Here is a 17179-nt window from a genome sequence, read left to right as displayed (position 1 = left end):
AGTAACATTTTACTTATGACTGAGGAAGAATATCAGATACGAATCAATTTTGTTCACTTTACTTGTTGAAAATTAAAACATTTATAAATAGACACTAATATGGAGGTGTGCCTCTCTAGATGTGTGCATGGATTGGCAGAAGTTATAAAATACAGATAATGCATTTTTGTAAACATTGTATGGGAACATCGTTTAGTAAAATAAATCGTGCATATTGTAGATGAACTAGGCAAAAAAAATCATGTTGATTCTGGATATTTCAATTTTGAATTTCAGTGTGCAATATATGCATAATAAAACGAATGTGAATTAATGACAGTTGCTCGGAACTAAAATATATAGTAAATTTTCCGGCATTTGATATCTTATCCTGACACTAGAAATACAAGACTTATAAGTTGATCATTTAAGGATGTACTTAGGTAAGGTATGTAAAAATTAATAAATCAACAATCTCAAATTGATACCATAAGCATTCGTTAAGGATAAAAATAAGCTAAAAATATAGATAGGTCATGGACCTCCTTTTTGAGATATTTGAAATTTAAAATATGGCGGGAAAAGGTTGACTCGGACTTTTACCTTATATTTGCATTGGTATTATTTGGGTCTCAAAACAAAAGAAAGAAAATCAAGAATCTGCTAAATATTTTGGAAATGACCTTTCATGAGCTATTAAGTCTTATATGAACAAAAATAAATGGGTGTTATTGGGCAAAATAGTTTACCTTGTATTGTATGGAAAAACACCAGGGAACCCGAACATTTGACACAAATTGCAAAACCTCGACTAAGTACATCCTTGAGAACAATCTGTAGTTCGGTTTCTCATTTAAGCCAAAAGCTGTTGCTGTATCTCAATCGAATCATAGAGCAACTAAATAGAATATATATGTGATGAGTAAATGTTTCAAGATGACGTGTGTGTCGACTGAAACTAACCTTGAAGCGAAGCAAAAATTAAAAGATAGATTTAAAATTTAAAAAAAACATATTTTTGTCAAAAGTAAAGAATAAGGTTGTGGTTTTGTATCGCAAGACTATTTGATATTTTTTTTTCAGATCACGATAGAAGTAACCAGAGGCGATTCATTCAGAGGTGACATTGCTATTGATGATCTGATTCTGACTCCTGGTCGTTGATGTCGTAAGTGGTACGTCATTATTTTAACATCATAAAAATACAGCAGACCATTGTCACTGAATGTTGTGCTAACCTTTGAAAATGCCTATACACCATACAGAACATGGCAGTTGTGTCACGTGATTAAAAGTGTTTGATTTTTGTCAGTTTTTATGGCTTTTCCGTTTTCAGTGTTGCTTGTAGTTTTGTCTTCTGGTTTTCTGTTTAAGGTACACAAAAATAAATTAACTTTTGGTTTCAAAAATTTCCTCTCTTTTTTCTAAATCAACTGAATTGTTTTTCGCTTGGCATTCAGTTTTCTGTTTAAGGTTCACAAAAATAAATTGACTTTTGGTTTCAAAAATTTCCCCTCTTTTTCTAAATCAATTGAATTGTTTTTCGAATGGCGTTCAGTTTTCTGTTTAAGGTTCACAAAAATAAATTAACTTTTGGTTTCTAAATTTCCCCTCTTTTTCTAAATCAACTGAATTGTTTTTCGCATGGCATTCAGTTTTCTGTTTAAGGTTCACAAAAATAAATAAACTTTTGGTTTCAAAAATTTTCTCTCTTTTTCTAAATCAACTGAATTTTTTTCGCATGGCATTCAGTGGCATTTTGGTATTACTTTATCATTAAATTTGACTATAAATTATTAGCCCCACTATATTCTTTATGTGACAGTCGAAAGGCTGTCGTTCAATGGTTGACGTTGACTAATGTCTGTCATATTTGCCTTTTGTAAATGAAAACATAAGCTATTTTAATTGTTTCACAATTTTCATGTCGGTTTTTTTATAACTAATAATAGTTATAATTCATGGCCATATGGTTGCTCATAATTGCTGCCATTCACCTCATGTATACTTCGTGGATTTTTGTCACATCTTCTTGTTTTTATAATGAGATATTGAGTTTATCAACGGTTGCCACACTAGAATCAAGACCCCGCTTCTCTTTTAGTTGTTGATTGTATTTGTGTTAATTAAAACAGTACAATCGACCATTTTTTTTAAATTTTAAAAATGTTAATAAACAAAAGCCACTTCTGTAGTTACTCATTCTGTTCTAATTCCACCTCAGGAATACATTACCTTAGCTGTATTTAAAGAAAAAAAAATATTTGGTCCTCATTGCTCTTCAACTTCGTACTCTATTCGGCCTTTTTAACATTTCATGATTCGAGCGTCAATGATGAGTTTTTGTAGACGATACGCGCGTACAATTGCACATACATTTTTAATTGGTTATTTTGTATTTCTCATTTATGGGCATTATGTTTTCGGTCTGTGTGTTCGTGTTCGGTACGTTCGTCCTCTCGTCCACCCGTCTGTCCCGCTTCAGGTTAAACGTTTTGGGTTAAGTTTTTCGGTTAAAGTTTTTGACAAGGTAGTTTTTCATGAAGTCAAATCAACTGGACACTTAATACACATGTTACCTTTGATATGTTCTTTGCAATTGTAGTGCCAAATTAGAGTTATTAAGCCCCATTTCATGGTCCATCAAGCACGAAAATAATAGTGCAAGTGGGGCTTCAGTGTACTATGAAGATTTCCTTATTTAGAAAATACAATTAAGATGTTATTGGGAATAACAATAACAGTCGAATAATTCAATATGCTAAAATTGCTTCGTCTCATCTGTGAAGAACATGCAAGAATCATAACTGGACTTGCTGTTTGTGGTATTGATTTAAATTTAAAATATGCTATTACAAGTATTGTTGACAGTTTTCAATAGAAAAATACACAAGCGACATAGGAATCTCGTTACATATGATGGAATTAAGATATAGCTTCGATAAACCTTAGTTTGAATTTTGTTCAAAACAATAATGTGAATTTGTACCAGTTACATGTATCAGTGTTTTTGCAATTATTTTCTTCTCTATTAAATTGGTTGCAAAGAATTGTCGTGACTTCCCTGTGAAATAAAAACCAATAATTTCACCCGTGTATTTCACTCCTCTGTTGTCATACAACAATAGGTGTTCGACGACGTCACATGGAAGCAAATTGAGAATGCGTAGAAAAAGATACACTTCCTAATTTTTCTACTTCAATTCCAGTTAAAACCTGATTGGCTATTTAATTAAAGAAATAACAAGATAGAAAATTCAACTATCAAAAAATAATCAACTTATATTTAACTCATGCACTAATGTGTTTCGTCATTCGTTGAATATTTTTCTATATTTAAAATGAGGACACTTGAATGGTCTATATTTCTTTTTTTGTCACTTATACTAAGTCTAGAAAAATGATTGAGTATTCTTATATAAACTTTCTATCAGTGATATGTGGTAAGTATGTTCGCTCCTCTTGACAGATATTCGGAATCATCTTTTTTTGTCTATATAGTGCCATTTAAACAAAAAGCCGCACTAACAAGCATACGGACCCTTATTTTTACATCACCTGGCCCGAATGGCCAAGTGAGCTTTTCCCATCACTTTGCGTCCATCCTCCGTCGTCCGTCGTTCGTCGTCGTCGTCCGTCGTTGTTATCTTTTACAAAAATCTTCTCCTCTGAAACTACAATTATCTTTGGGGTATCTAGTTTTAAAAATGTGTCCGTCGACCCGGTCATCAAATCAAGATGGCCGCCACGGCTAAAAATAGAACATAAGGGTAAAATGCAGTTTTTGGCTTATAACTCAAAAACCAAAGCATTTAGAGCAAATCTGACAGGGTTAAATTGTTCATCAGTTCAACATCTATCTGCCCTGAAATTTTCAGATGAATCGGACAACTCGTTGTTGGGTTGCTGCCCCTGAATCGGTAATTTTAAGAAGATTTTGCTGTTTTTGGTTATTATCTCGAATATTATTATAGATAGAGATAAACTGTAAACGGCAATAATGTTCAGCAAAGTAAGATTTACAAATAAGTCAACATAACCGAAATGGTCAATTGACCCCCTAAGGAGTTATTGTCCTTTATAGTCAATTTTTAACAATTTTCCTAAAATTTGTAAATTTTTATAAACATTTTCCACTGAAACTACTGGGCCAAGTTCATTATAGACAGAGATAATTGTAAGCAGCAAGACTGTTTAGTAAAGTAAGATGTACAAACACATCACCATCACCAAAACACAATTTTGTCATGAATCCATCTGCTTCCTTTGATATTCACATTGACCAAGGTGAGCGACACAGGCTCTTTAGAGACTCTAGTTTTCTGCTTTTATAGTTCCTTTATTTATATACAATCAATTTATAACAGTCTTTTAAAAACCTTGCTATTTTGAAACAGAGTAGCCAACATCCTTAAACTGTCAAATATGTTCGTTCGTGCATTTTATTACCAATGTCATTTCAACTGATCGGGCTGAGCTTACGTTTTAATTTGCATAAGGACATTCTATTTGAAGATGTGTGTGATTAGGATGATTGCCGTTATAATTATTACTGATTTCTAATCACCTATCAGTGCCATCAAAGGAATTTACAAAAGAATAACTGAACACTTTATTGATGAGTTTATCCTAAAACACCTATCTATAGATGGAATGGTTTATTATGAGCGAAACGGTTCAACTCCGCCCAGTCAAGTGAAATAAATTGAGTAATACATTCATGTTAGTAGATTCACAAGTTTCAGAGAACTTGTACAAACATTATGTAATACTATGTAAATTATAATAATTACAATAATTAATGCACATATTCTCTCTTTTTTAGATTTCAAAAGATGAAGAGAAAAAAGAAAATTTGTATAATTTTAAGAATCTTGTAAATGTTAGTTTGTCATATACTTTAAAATTATCAAGTGATATTTTAATACTAATGTGTATATAAAATTAAGTATTTGAAGTTCAGGTATGTGTTAACGGCTGTTACAAATAAAAAAAAATGTTTTACATTGTCATATCGGGGCCTTTTATAGCTGACTATGCGGTATGGGCTTTGCTCATTGTTGAAGGCCGTACGGTGACCTATAGTTGTTAATGTCTGTGTCATTTTGGTGTCTTGTGGACAGTTGTCTCATTGGCAATCATACCACATCTTCTTTTTTATAAAATAGGTAGTTTTTTGTAACATTCTTTCCAAGTCAAATCTAATAAAGTGGTGGTATTATCATATCTGTCCTTACGTCTGTTGAATTCTGGAACAATGTATCTGACAGAATAGTGATGTGGTCACATCAGTTAACATGTTATCCAAATGTTAATTATAGGGTGTGTACTAACATTTGCTACACGGCGGATGGCACATGTGAAACTCTCCATCCAAGACACAATTTGTAATAGAAAAACCATTATAGGTCTACAAATGGTAGGCTATAAAGGGCCCAAAAAAATTACAAGACTAATGTAAAACCATACAAAAGGGAAAACCAACGGTCTAATGTCTATTCAAAACAAGAAACTTTTTTGAAAAAAAACTTTCATTGTGGTTGGCCTCAGACCAAGAACTAGTTATTTAGTATCGTCACATTTATTGACAAATGATAATATTAGATCTTGTCAGGTCTTTGTTGGTTTATGTTTTATTAAGATATTAAACAGTTCTTAACACACAGTATGATGTATGTTTGAGCGTAATGAATAACAAATATCAATATAATGATGAGTTTGAGTTTTATTGTGCTGCGCATTAACGTTTAACTAATCTGTTTTATTACTGCATCTAACGTAATGGTTATGTGAGCATTTTCAGGCTATGTTTTTTGCCGTACGTCGGCGTATATCTGTTGATTTCTGTTTCATTTTTGTGTATAGTAGAGTGTTGTCTTAATTGCAATCATACCACAACTTCTTTCTATATTGATCATTTAACGTTATGACAAATCTCTGTTTTTGTAAGAACAACATGGCCAATTTAGAGCAAACATCAGCAGCAGCTCGGTAGGTAATTAATACTTTTTTTTTATTTTCGGCATCCAAGCAGCCTCTGATCATTATAAAATGGCGATTGTTTTCCCTCTGGTCCTTTCATTTCTTAGCGCGGCGCGGCGCTTTCCGGTGTTGTTGTTTTTTCGACTTATGAGTTTGAATTACCCTGTTTTATCTTTCGGCTTTCTTCTTTAATAAAGTCAGCTGATATCAATAGTATTAAAAGTTTTAATCCCCTTTACATTTTCGGACATATGTTATCTCTTTTTCATATTTGTATGTTTTTGTTTCATTCTGAGATACAACTCCAAATCAGTTGAATGTTGTAAAAAACACTTTTTACTATATATATATTTTCGATATTGTTTAGTAACATTACAGTGAGCGATTTTATTGTCGAATAATTGATACTAGGTTTTAATTTTGTTTTATATGTATTTCATTTAGCTTTTTTTGCCATCATTTAACTTTCACTGACAAGTAAAACGATAAAAAAACTGAAGTATAGTATTGATTAGTATAAAGTATGTTGTTTAAATAATCAGCTACAAAAAAAAAAGTTCTCCTGAATTTTTCAATATGAACTAAGTAAATGACGATTCTTAAATAATTTTCGTCCTTTTCCACAATATATAGCAACATTATTACAATGTTAAATACAGTTTGATTCTGATTATATAAATAGATCATCTGTAAAATGCGAACTATTCAATTCAAATACAAAACGGTAGCATTTTGATTAATTTTCCTTATGATTGGTTTGGTCTCAATTGATCATATATTGTTTGTTCTTATTGTAATAAAGATTGCCAGCAGTGAACAAGTTATCTTTTTCGCTATCTTTTTCCTGTGACATTACCTGAAACACCCAAAACGTGATATGTGTGGTAGTAAAACCCATCCTTAGTGTGGTATTCAATATGTAGGACAGATGGGACGAGAGTATTAATTGATATAGATCAACGTATTTTATTTCATGTCATATGTGTATACCAATTTATGAAGTCCAATTGTGATTTTTATCATAACTTCTTTCAAAGACAATACACATAAGTAACGCCGGGAATCCTGCAATATGCAATTCTTCCAGAAATTTTCATAAACGAATTTAAGATAAACAAAATATAATATGAAAATAAAGAAACGTGGAATTATTGCCTATGAATAAACTAATGATCTAATAAGCATGTTCTAAATGAAGTTTTTGTGCGCAAATGCAGGGACGCGTATGACCTTCAACAATGAGAAAATCCCGTACCATATAACAATTAACTATAAAAACAAGTTTAAAAGAGCTGTACTCAACAGAACAATGCAAAGCAGAAAAGCATATTACTACGCCATGACGCGGCAGATTGTTTTTTTTTTATTTATATAGATCTAAGAGTACTTGTAGTATTTACATTTTATAATGTGCTTTCAGAAAGAAAAGAAAACAAACTCATTTCATCGTTTTCCTCGTACAAAGAAAATTAGACTAAGTGTACATTTTTTTATGCAATTAATGAATCAGAGTATTCTCCCTTTACATTGAATTATTACACTTCTTTCTGAAAACATTCAAAGGTATCCAAAAATCAAAACCAATTGTTTTATTTGTGTGAAAACTTTCAGTACAAAATATAAAGATCTAAACCGATTGTATTATTGCCTGAAAACATTCAAAGTTATCCAAAGATCTAAACCGATAGTAATATTGTCTGAAAACTTTCAGTACACTATAAAGATCTAAACCGATTGTATTATTGCCTGAAAACATTCAAAGTTATCCAAAGATCTAAACCAATTGTATTATTGCCTGAAAACATTCAAAGTTATCCAAAGATCTAAACCAATTGTATTATTGCCTGAAAACTTTCAGTACACTATACAGATCTTAACCTTTTGTATTTTTGCCTGAAAACTGTCAGTACACTATAAAGATCTAAACCGATTGTATTCTTGCCGGAAAACGTTCAATGCACTTTGAAAAAAACTATACTTATTGTGTTCTGCTATTTTACACACCAATGCAGAAGTTATCCAGTCTATCTTATAATAAGAAGCATATGGTATGGTTGCCAATGAAACAATCTTCATCCATAGACCATAATTAACAAATTTAATATAGATCAACAATTTCCAAACCCAATACTGTATACTGGTATAATCATCCATGAAAGGCCCCGAAATTACAAAGTTTGTATGTAAAATAATTCAAGAAAGACACAACCGCCTTATTAATGTACAAAAATGATCGAAAAAAAACATGTTACACAGCAACAAATGACAACCACTGAATTAGAGGTGTATGGCTTGGGACAGGTACATGCAGAATAAAGTTGACTTAAGATACTTTTACATTCATTTATGACTTCAAAATGTTTGTGAAGAGTCGGCGAGTAAGAGATTATATATATAACCAAACTTTTTTCTAAGGAGTCCTGTACTATACTGCTCCTTCTCACCACTGTATAAGCAGAAAGTTGTTGAACCAGGGTATGTCAAAGAATGTCTGTCTTTTTTTTCTAAAAGAGATCATCGGAAAGTACCAATACCTTAATGATTAATATTCCGTATCAACTTTACAAAAGAGGGACGAATGATACTTGAGTGACAATCAAACTCAAAAATCGAAAATAAACTGACAACCCCATGGCTACAAATGTAACAGACAAAACAATAAAACACATGACACAGCATAGAAATAAAAGAATAAACAACACGAACCCCAAATGATACACGATAATATTGAAGTCTGGATTCTGCGTACTGACGTTGGTTGTCATCTCAATAACGTGTTACATTTTTCTTTTATTTGTCTTTGTTAACATAACTTTTACTGTGAAGTCTGTGTTTATACCATTTGACGTGACTCTGTACTTATGCATCCTGTCATACTTTGAACGACATAATTATTTTATTTTTACCTGTGTTACGACAAACGCGCGATTATACGTCCGTCAGAAAATATGTTTCGTATAACCCAATGAATAGTTTTGCATAATATGTTTATTGTACAATGTTGTACGGCGAATTTGAAATGCTAAGCTGTTTAGGAAATGTTTGTCCTATACTCTCAAACGTCGTATATGGCCTTTTTAACGTTCTTTTTTCGGGCGTCATTATTAAGTTCGTTGTAGACGAAACGCAAGACTGGCGCAAATACAAAATTTCAATATTTGTATCTATGATGAGTTTACTTAGAATATGTAAGTGCTGTCTTACCAATATAACAACCAACTTTATGTATCGTTCAACATGAAGAGTGCAGAGGAGCTCAACCAAGATAGAAAGATGAGGAATTAATGTTTTTACAAATTTGTGGGTATACTCCTTATTAAGCGTATTCATGTTGTATATGCAATAATAATAAGAAAGAATTGTTCAAGTATTCAATAAATGACCGAACAGTTCTTTGACATTTTAGTCATCATATTTCGTTCTTAACGACGTTATGTTGGATCTATTTGGTTTGGCTATATATTTCAATCAGCTAGGAAATGTATACAACAGACAAACCTTGAAAAGTTTTATGGTATGACAGGACTTTGACATATAATATGTGAAAGTTTGCTAAAGGAAATGAAACAATGTGCTATGTCTTTGGTTTATGTCGCGAAAGAAGTTGTAACAATAAACTTTGTCCACGACTTATTTCTGTTTAGGATGTTATCTTGTAAATATTAGCACTGAATCCGGCTTTGTAGACGGAACCGTCCGTTGTCATGATAATAGCTATACAATTTCCGATCGATCGAACTTCTAGTGGTAGTTCCTCACCAGTAAAGCTACCTAAAAGTCTGTTCGAGTCAACATCACATTCATAGACCTACAACAAATAAAAGCTTGGTAATCTTATGTAATAATACTGGATGCATTTGACTCTGTATAATAAAACACACCGCTTTCTGTCTTATAACATTTTTTAAGTATGTTTTGGCAAATAAAGCCACTAGTAGTATATCGCTGTTCAATAGTCATAAACCTATTTAATTGAAATAAATCTGGATGATAAACAAAACCAAGTGAAGCACATCAACTTTATGGGGAAGACAATGGACCAACATATAAACTAAACTGCTTCAAAAACAAACGAACAGATATAGAAATTGACCATTATATAACACCTGCCATATTCCTAACTTGGTACACACGGTCCTAGTTTATGTTTGGTTGTAACTCTTTGCGTATGTTTGAATGGTAGTCTTAGATTATGTGTTGTTGAAAGTCTTAGCTTATGATTGGTTGCAAGTATTGGCTTATGTTTGGATTAACGTCTTTGCTTATGGGTGGATAAACGTCTTAGCTTATATTTTGATGAAAGTCTTAGCTTATGTTTTGGTGAAAGTCTTAGCTTATGTTTGTATGTAAGTCTTAGCTTATGTTTAGTTGAAGGTCTAAGCTTATGTTAGGATAAAAGTCTCATAATATTGGATAACAATCTTCGAACCGGACAGCCTTTACTTTTTCGGCTGATTGTCTGTTTAACCTTATAATTTTCACTAGTTATGAACACAAGTAACTCAAAGCGCTTCTCTTAACACTTTTTCCGTAACCAAAAATACTAATCCTTTAAAAACATAATTAAATGAGCTCTAGGCTGGTCTGATAAGCTCTTGCAAAATTTTGTGTTTAGCCCTCGTGGTTGAGGTTGAGGTTACAGGCAACAAATGTATGAACGTCAAGTACAATTTGAACATGATAATTATCAGCAATTTAATCATCACCGCAATGTACTTGGTTTTAGTTAAGGACGAATTCCTGGGTTGTACATATTTTATCACAGGAATATAACTTAAGTGGCATGGAAGTTTCTTTTTTTTATATTGTGTCGTGAGAAGATAAAATTGACACTGAAAATGGGGAATGTGTCGCAGACCAAAGAGCAGATGACAGCCGAACGCCACCAATGAGTCTTCAAGGTAGGGAAAAAACCCGGTACCCAGAGGTGATCCTCAGCTGGCCCCTTAATAAATTGTATACTAGTTCAGTGAAAATGGACGTCACCCTTTACTCCAAAATAGGTATATAAATGAACTAAAATAAATTTAAATACCATACAAGACTAACAAAGGGCGGAGACCCTTGACTTGGTACAGGCGCAAACATTGGATGGGGTTAAACATGTTTTGTGAAATCTCAACTCTCCCCTTATACATCTAGCCAATGTAGAATAAAGACACACTTATCAATACGCACAGTAAAACTTAGTTTATAAGAAGTCCTAGTCCGATGTCAGAATAGGTAACAAAAGAAAATAACCAAAAATAATGACAATGATACATTTGACAATGACCATTTTTAATTTTATACATAAATTAGCAAAGAACTGCGTGCAGTTGCTAGCATGTCTGCTCCAGACCACAATATAACTGATTGAAATATTATGTCTTCATCAAATCAAAATCAATTACAGTTCATACAGTTAGGGATATTAGTATCATACCATTATAAATCGTATGGGAAGAACATAATCCGTATCATGCCAACAACTGGTTTTAAGAGCAAATGTAGTACTAGTTTGTCGTGCTGACCTGTTTAATAACAAGGATGTAGATTATGTTCAAGTTTGAAAGACACTGTGTTTAAAAGGGGTGCAACAAAATACCAGAGGGACAGTCAAGCTCATAGATCGAAAATAAACTGAAAACGTCATGGCTAAAAAAAAAAGACAAACAGACAAATCATAGTACACAAAACACAACATAGAAAACTAAAGACTAAGATACACCAACCCCACCAAAAACCGGGGGATGTTAACAATGTTATTAAAGCTTCAAATACGGTTTTGGTTTTTTGAGTTGTCGTATGATGTTACCTTTAGTTACATCACATGCATGTTTAGGTAGTTCGATTATATATTGGCAATCATACAATATGCCGACATGTCTATTTTTATTATGATATGGTTGACAACTTTAAAAGAAACGATTTTAATGAAAGTTTGCTTTTGAAATGGTATTATTAAGCGTATACATATTCCATTGATTCGATCGTCAAGGGAAATTTATGTAGACCTAACGCGCGTAGTGAGGAATAAAATGTAGCTATAATGATTTTTCATATATGACTTATTTATAAACAGCTTCCACAGAATAACAATTAAACATTCAGACACCGTTAATGTTTCAAAATTAAAGTTTATAATTTTTGATTGATCAATATATCAAATATAACCTGTTATTTATTACGTGAACTAATTTATCTCAAATTTCCACCAATCTCTTATATTAAGAATTCATCGAAATTGATAAAGCGCTCGAGTATCTGTCAATTATATTGGCTCACATGTATTTGCGTTCCATCATAATTAACAAATAATCGTTTTCTTTGCGCCATATCATCATTGTTCAAACAGTTCGATATAAGTAAGACTAATGTGAATTAGGGAGTCAAGTTATCGAATATTTCAACTTTATACATATGATTTACAATGCGTGAACATTAACGAAAACTGCTTTATCAATAATGTCTTGATATAAGTTTTGACTTTCTGTCTATTCGAAATAACATTAAAAAAGAATATGATGCACACCTAATAACCTACGTAGCGTGTGCACTAGATTTGTTTAATGTTATTTCGGATAGACAGAATAGACAAAAAAATATATAACAGTCATTCCTTATAATTTAATTCAAAATTCCATTTTAAGCCGGAATAAATCATGAGAAAACGTTGATGAAGTCATAGTCGCATGACAAAATGATGTTTTTGAGCTGATAAACAACATATGGTTAGCCAATAAGAAGACGCGTTACATTCAAAATCAAATTATTATCAAATGAAAATAAATTCGATATCACCTTTACATAGTCACAGCAGGATTCTAAGTCGAAGTGTGTGAACCGTAAGGCGACTTTATTACCAATTCCAGCTTCAATCTTCCAAGTTTCGTTCATTTTGTGTTCATACTTATTTGGGAAACCTGGTGAAGATATATTCTTCAGAAATGTTTCTAAAAGTAAACGAAATGAATTTTAGACACTTTCTGTACAGCCTGAAAAAATATCTTATAAAAATGTTTTGAAATAATGATGAAGTTTTTATCGGATTATCGCAATAATACAGTTATAGATTTTGCAAGTTGTGAATTATTTGGTTGTTTTTTTTTTTGGTTTGAAAGTTGCATTATCTTTATCTATGATGTATGACATCTGCGCATGAGTGCAATCAGTGAAATTCTTTTTGAAAGTTTTGGAATTGATTTGAGATCTTTATGACTCTCCTGATGTTATCGTTGTTCTTATATTAAGTTGGTTCATGTTATTATGTGAAACTCAGATTTCAAAAATAACAAAACAAAAATAAGACTAATGAAAATATTGGAAATACCAATTGTCTTTTCATACTTGTGGTTCAAGTAACAAAGTTCCAGAATAATTAAATTTGTGATTGATTTCATGATATGTTAAGATTGTTTTCTTTACATTATAAAAATCATTTTTAACATGGGAAGCAGAAACTGTTTACCAAACAATAAAAGTTAAGTTTACCCCGGCACTTTCATAGAGTTCGTGTTCATCAAATATGGTTGTTGCATGTAATGTTTGCTGTGTGCTTTTTAGTTTATTTTTTAGTCGTTTTATCATGTTAGTGTTAACTGTGTTTCTTTTATCATTGCGTATTGAGATTTAAAATTTTAAACTAAAGAGCTGTAAGACTTAAAATTAAACAAATATTAAAGGAAAATTCCACCCTTATCAAAAGCAACACCAAAAGCTCAAAAATATCAAACGATTCGCAAACGACTGTCATATTCCTGAATTGATGTTACTCTGATAACTTTTTTCTATCGTCATATTCTTGTAAGAAATAGTTAAGAGTTACCAAGATTGAGCGTGGATGTAGTTACACGAGTATTTTATAAAATTAAAAAGGGGATAATGGGTATAACTTGGAAAAGTTTTCAATCCTATCTAACAGAAATGCAAGAGAAGCTTATTTCTTAAAGAACATGACCGAAATGACCTGTGAAAAATAATAATTATCATAATGAACATGGACATGCTTGTAAGATCTGGAAATAAATAAACTCATCATAGATACCAGGAGTAAATTTCATATACACGCCAGACGCGCGTTTCGTCTACAAAAGACTCATCAGTGACGGTCGAATCCAAAAACGTTTTTAAAAAGCCAAATAAAGTACGAAGTTGAAGAGCATTGAAATCCAAAATTACTTAGTACATAATTATATAGTTTGTTCCTTAAAATAAAATATCCTGTTTAATTGACAGTTGCATCTCCAAAAGATCATAATACATTGAACAAAATACAAATGAAAATAGATTTGATTAGAAAAAAATAAATTATGTTGGTTGTTTTTATAATTTATGAAAGAATCGTGAATAATTGTCAGAATTAACAAATTGATAAAACAAGAATGTGTCCCACAATTCACGGATTATCATTTTTTATATTCAGCGGACCGTGAAAATGGGGTAAAATCTCTAATTTTGCATTAAAATTGGAAAGATCATATCATAAGTAACATATGTACTAGGTTTTAAGTTGATTGGACTTCAACTTCATCAAAAACTACCTCGACCAAAAACTTTAACCTGTAGCGGGACAGTCGGACAAACGGACGAAAGAACGAATGAACGGACGAACAAACGAACAGACGAACCCACAGACCAGAAAACATAATGCCCATAAATAGGGCATAAAAACTTACCGTACACAATGTACTTTAAGCAAACATGATCATTTGATTTTGACGGAATACATCTTGTTATCTCTGAGCAAGGATTGTTTGGCCAGCAACTATCTTCCTTCTGAAAAAGGTTACAAGAGGTGGTTTGAATAAGCACATTGTAGATACCAGGATTACATTTTGTATTTACGACAGATGCGCGTTTCGTCTACAAAAGACTCATCAGTGATGCTCGAATCCAAAACAGTTCTAAGCCAAATAAAGTACGAAGTTGAAGAACATTGAGGACCAACATTCCTAAATGTTTTGCCACATACAACTAAGGTAATCTATTACTGAGGTAGAAAAGCCTTAGTATTTCAAAATATCAAAAGTTTGTAAACAGTTAATTAAATAATATGACCATATCGATGATAATTTATGTCAGCATAGAAATGCTGACTACTTGGCTGGTGATACCCTCTGGAACCTTAAATTCCAACAGAAGTGACATCGACCCAGTGGTTGTAAATAAACTCATCATGGATACCAGGATTACATTTTGTATTTACGTCAGACGCTCGTTTCATCTACAAAAGACTCATCAATGACACTCCAATCGAAAAACGTTTACAAGGCAAAATAAAGTACGAAGCTGAAGAGCATTAAGGAGCACAATTGGCAAATACAGCTACGGTTATATATTCCTGAGGTAGAAGAGTCTTAGAATTTCAAATATTCAAAAGTTGTAAACAGTTAATTGACATTGTATTGAAATTCACATTTAACAAAAATTAAATCTATGAATATCAGCTTGTGATATATATTAATTACTGTAGGTTCCTTTGCAATACGGATGAATAAAAGCCACAGTAATATACCGCTGTTCGAAAGTAGAAAATCGATTGAGAAAAAACAAATCTGGGTTACAAAATAAAACTGAGAGAAATACATCAAGTATAAGAGGACAACAAAGAAACAATCGAAACACTAACGAAAAACAAAAAAAATAACTAAAAAAACGATAATGCAACAAGCACGGAAACGAACTATAATATGATGATTGCCATTTTCCTGACTTGGTACAAGACATTTTAAGAAAAATGGTTGGTTGAACCAAGGTTTTGTGGCTAGCCAAACCTCTCGATTTTATGGCTATGTTAGATATACAACATTACATGACAGAACTGCGATACAAATAAATGAAAGAACATACACTACAGAGAATAAAATTGAGAATGGAAATTAAACAATTAAACAATACTGTACATTCATTTATTTTTTAGGATATAAATTTTTGCTAATTGAATAAAATTTGAATTTTCGTGGATATTTAATTTTGAGGTTTTCCCAATATTTGCATACACGCCTATAGATAATTTATAATTCGTTTAACATTTGAATTTGTGGTTTAAATGTACCCTCGAAACCCACGTAAATTGATATCCAACGAAAAATAATGAATAGGCAGCACAATTGAACATTACCACATGCGTATAGTTACAAAATGAACCAGGCTAATAATTGTATACGCCAGATGCCTGGTTCGACTACATAAGACTGATCAGTGATGCTCAGGTAAAAAAAGAAACGAAAGCCAAACAAAGATGAAGAGCATTGATGACCCAAAATTTCAAATAAATGTGCCAAATGCGACTAAGAGATCTTTTTTTTTTTTAATTTCTTATTATGTTTATAGTTGAATAGTTCCGTTACCGCAGAAAGGGGTATGTCAGTAATACCAATTAGTGTATTACCGAGTCCCTGCTGTTAAACCCTTATTTAAAAGAACAGAAGAGTTCGAAACTGTCCAACCGATATTTGAAATAACAGAAGAATTTGAATTGCATTTCAGAAATTGAATACAGAAACCGTAAATTGAACATTGAATTCATTTGGTTGCAAAAAATACATTGGTAAGATTATTTCCTCTTTTAATATTCGAAATGCTAACAGGGCATTCAAAACACATGACAAGAAATGAAAAAAGATAAAAACACGTAACTATATAGTCAACTAACTCCATCTCTTTTTAACAATTTAATTAGTATATCCATATTTTTATAAAACATTTTATCTATTTATTTGATAGAAATATTAATCTAAATATAAAAGAAAACATGAACGATCCTTACCATTTTCCAGTCTGAAATGTCTGAATAGCTATACCCTGGCGCACTAACAAACTGACTTGTTACGTTCAAATCAGACAAGAGCTCGCACTTAAGAAAATCCTTTTGAAAGTTTATACCGTTGCAATTCTTCATTCGTAAGCATTCTCGAATGCACATTTTAGGACCAATATTATCGCGATTTAATATAATGTGAGAGGTCATTTTCTTGTTATTTTGAAAATTTCCACCGTTTACAGTATCTTGGAAGCAGATTTGAATTTCAAGACACATAATATAGATATAAATATGAATAAAAACGGTTTCCATTTTAGATGAAAACGAAACGCAGTTATGTTTCTAACTCGTTGTAATTTGTCTTTGTCATTGAAATGAATTTTTAATTGAAATCAATTAAATTGAATAATATTATATCAAAAACGAGATTGTCAATTCTTTGTTTGAATTATTAATATTGTATCCTTTATATTG

At 31.8% G+C, this 17179-nt stretch overlaps 1 long non-coding RNA gene across 1 annotated transcript; it reads right to left on the bottom strand.

Annotated features, from left to right (window-relative positions):
* Window positions 1-9168: 9168 nt before the first annotated feature.
* On the bottom strand, window positions 9169-17016 carry LOC143055690 (uncharacterized). The gene is made up of 4 exons (XR_012972136.1): window positions 16712-17016; window positions 14619-14718; window positions 12745-12896; window positions 9169-9769 (listed from the first exon to the last, which is right to left on the bottom strand). It is a non-coding gene; the product is annotated as an uncharacterized LOC143055690 (long non-coding RNA).
* Between the last annotated feature and the right edge of the window lie 163 nt (window positions 17017-17179).

This window comes from Mytilus galloprovincialis, chromosome 12 (genome assembly GCF_965363235.1).
Source record: "Mytilus galloprovincialis chromosome 12, xbMytGall1.hap1.1, whole genome shotgun sequence".
NCBI classification, from domain to species: Eukaryota; Metazoa; Mollusca; class Bivalvia; order Mytilida; family Mytilidae; genus Mytilus; species Mytilus galloprovincialis.
Note: the sequence above shows the minus strand (reverse complement) of the source record. Positions and strands in the feature narration are given on the sequence as shown.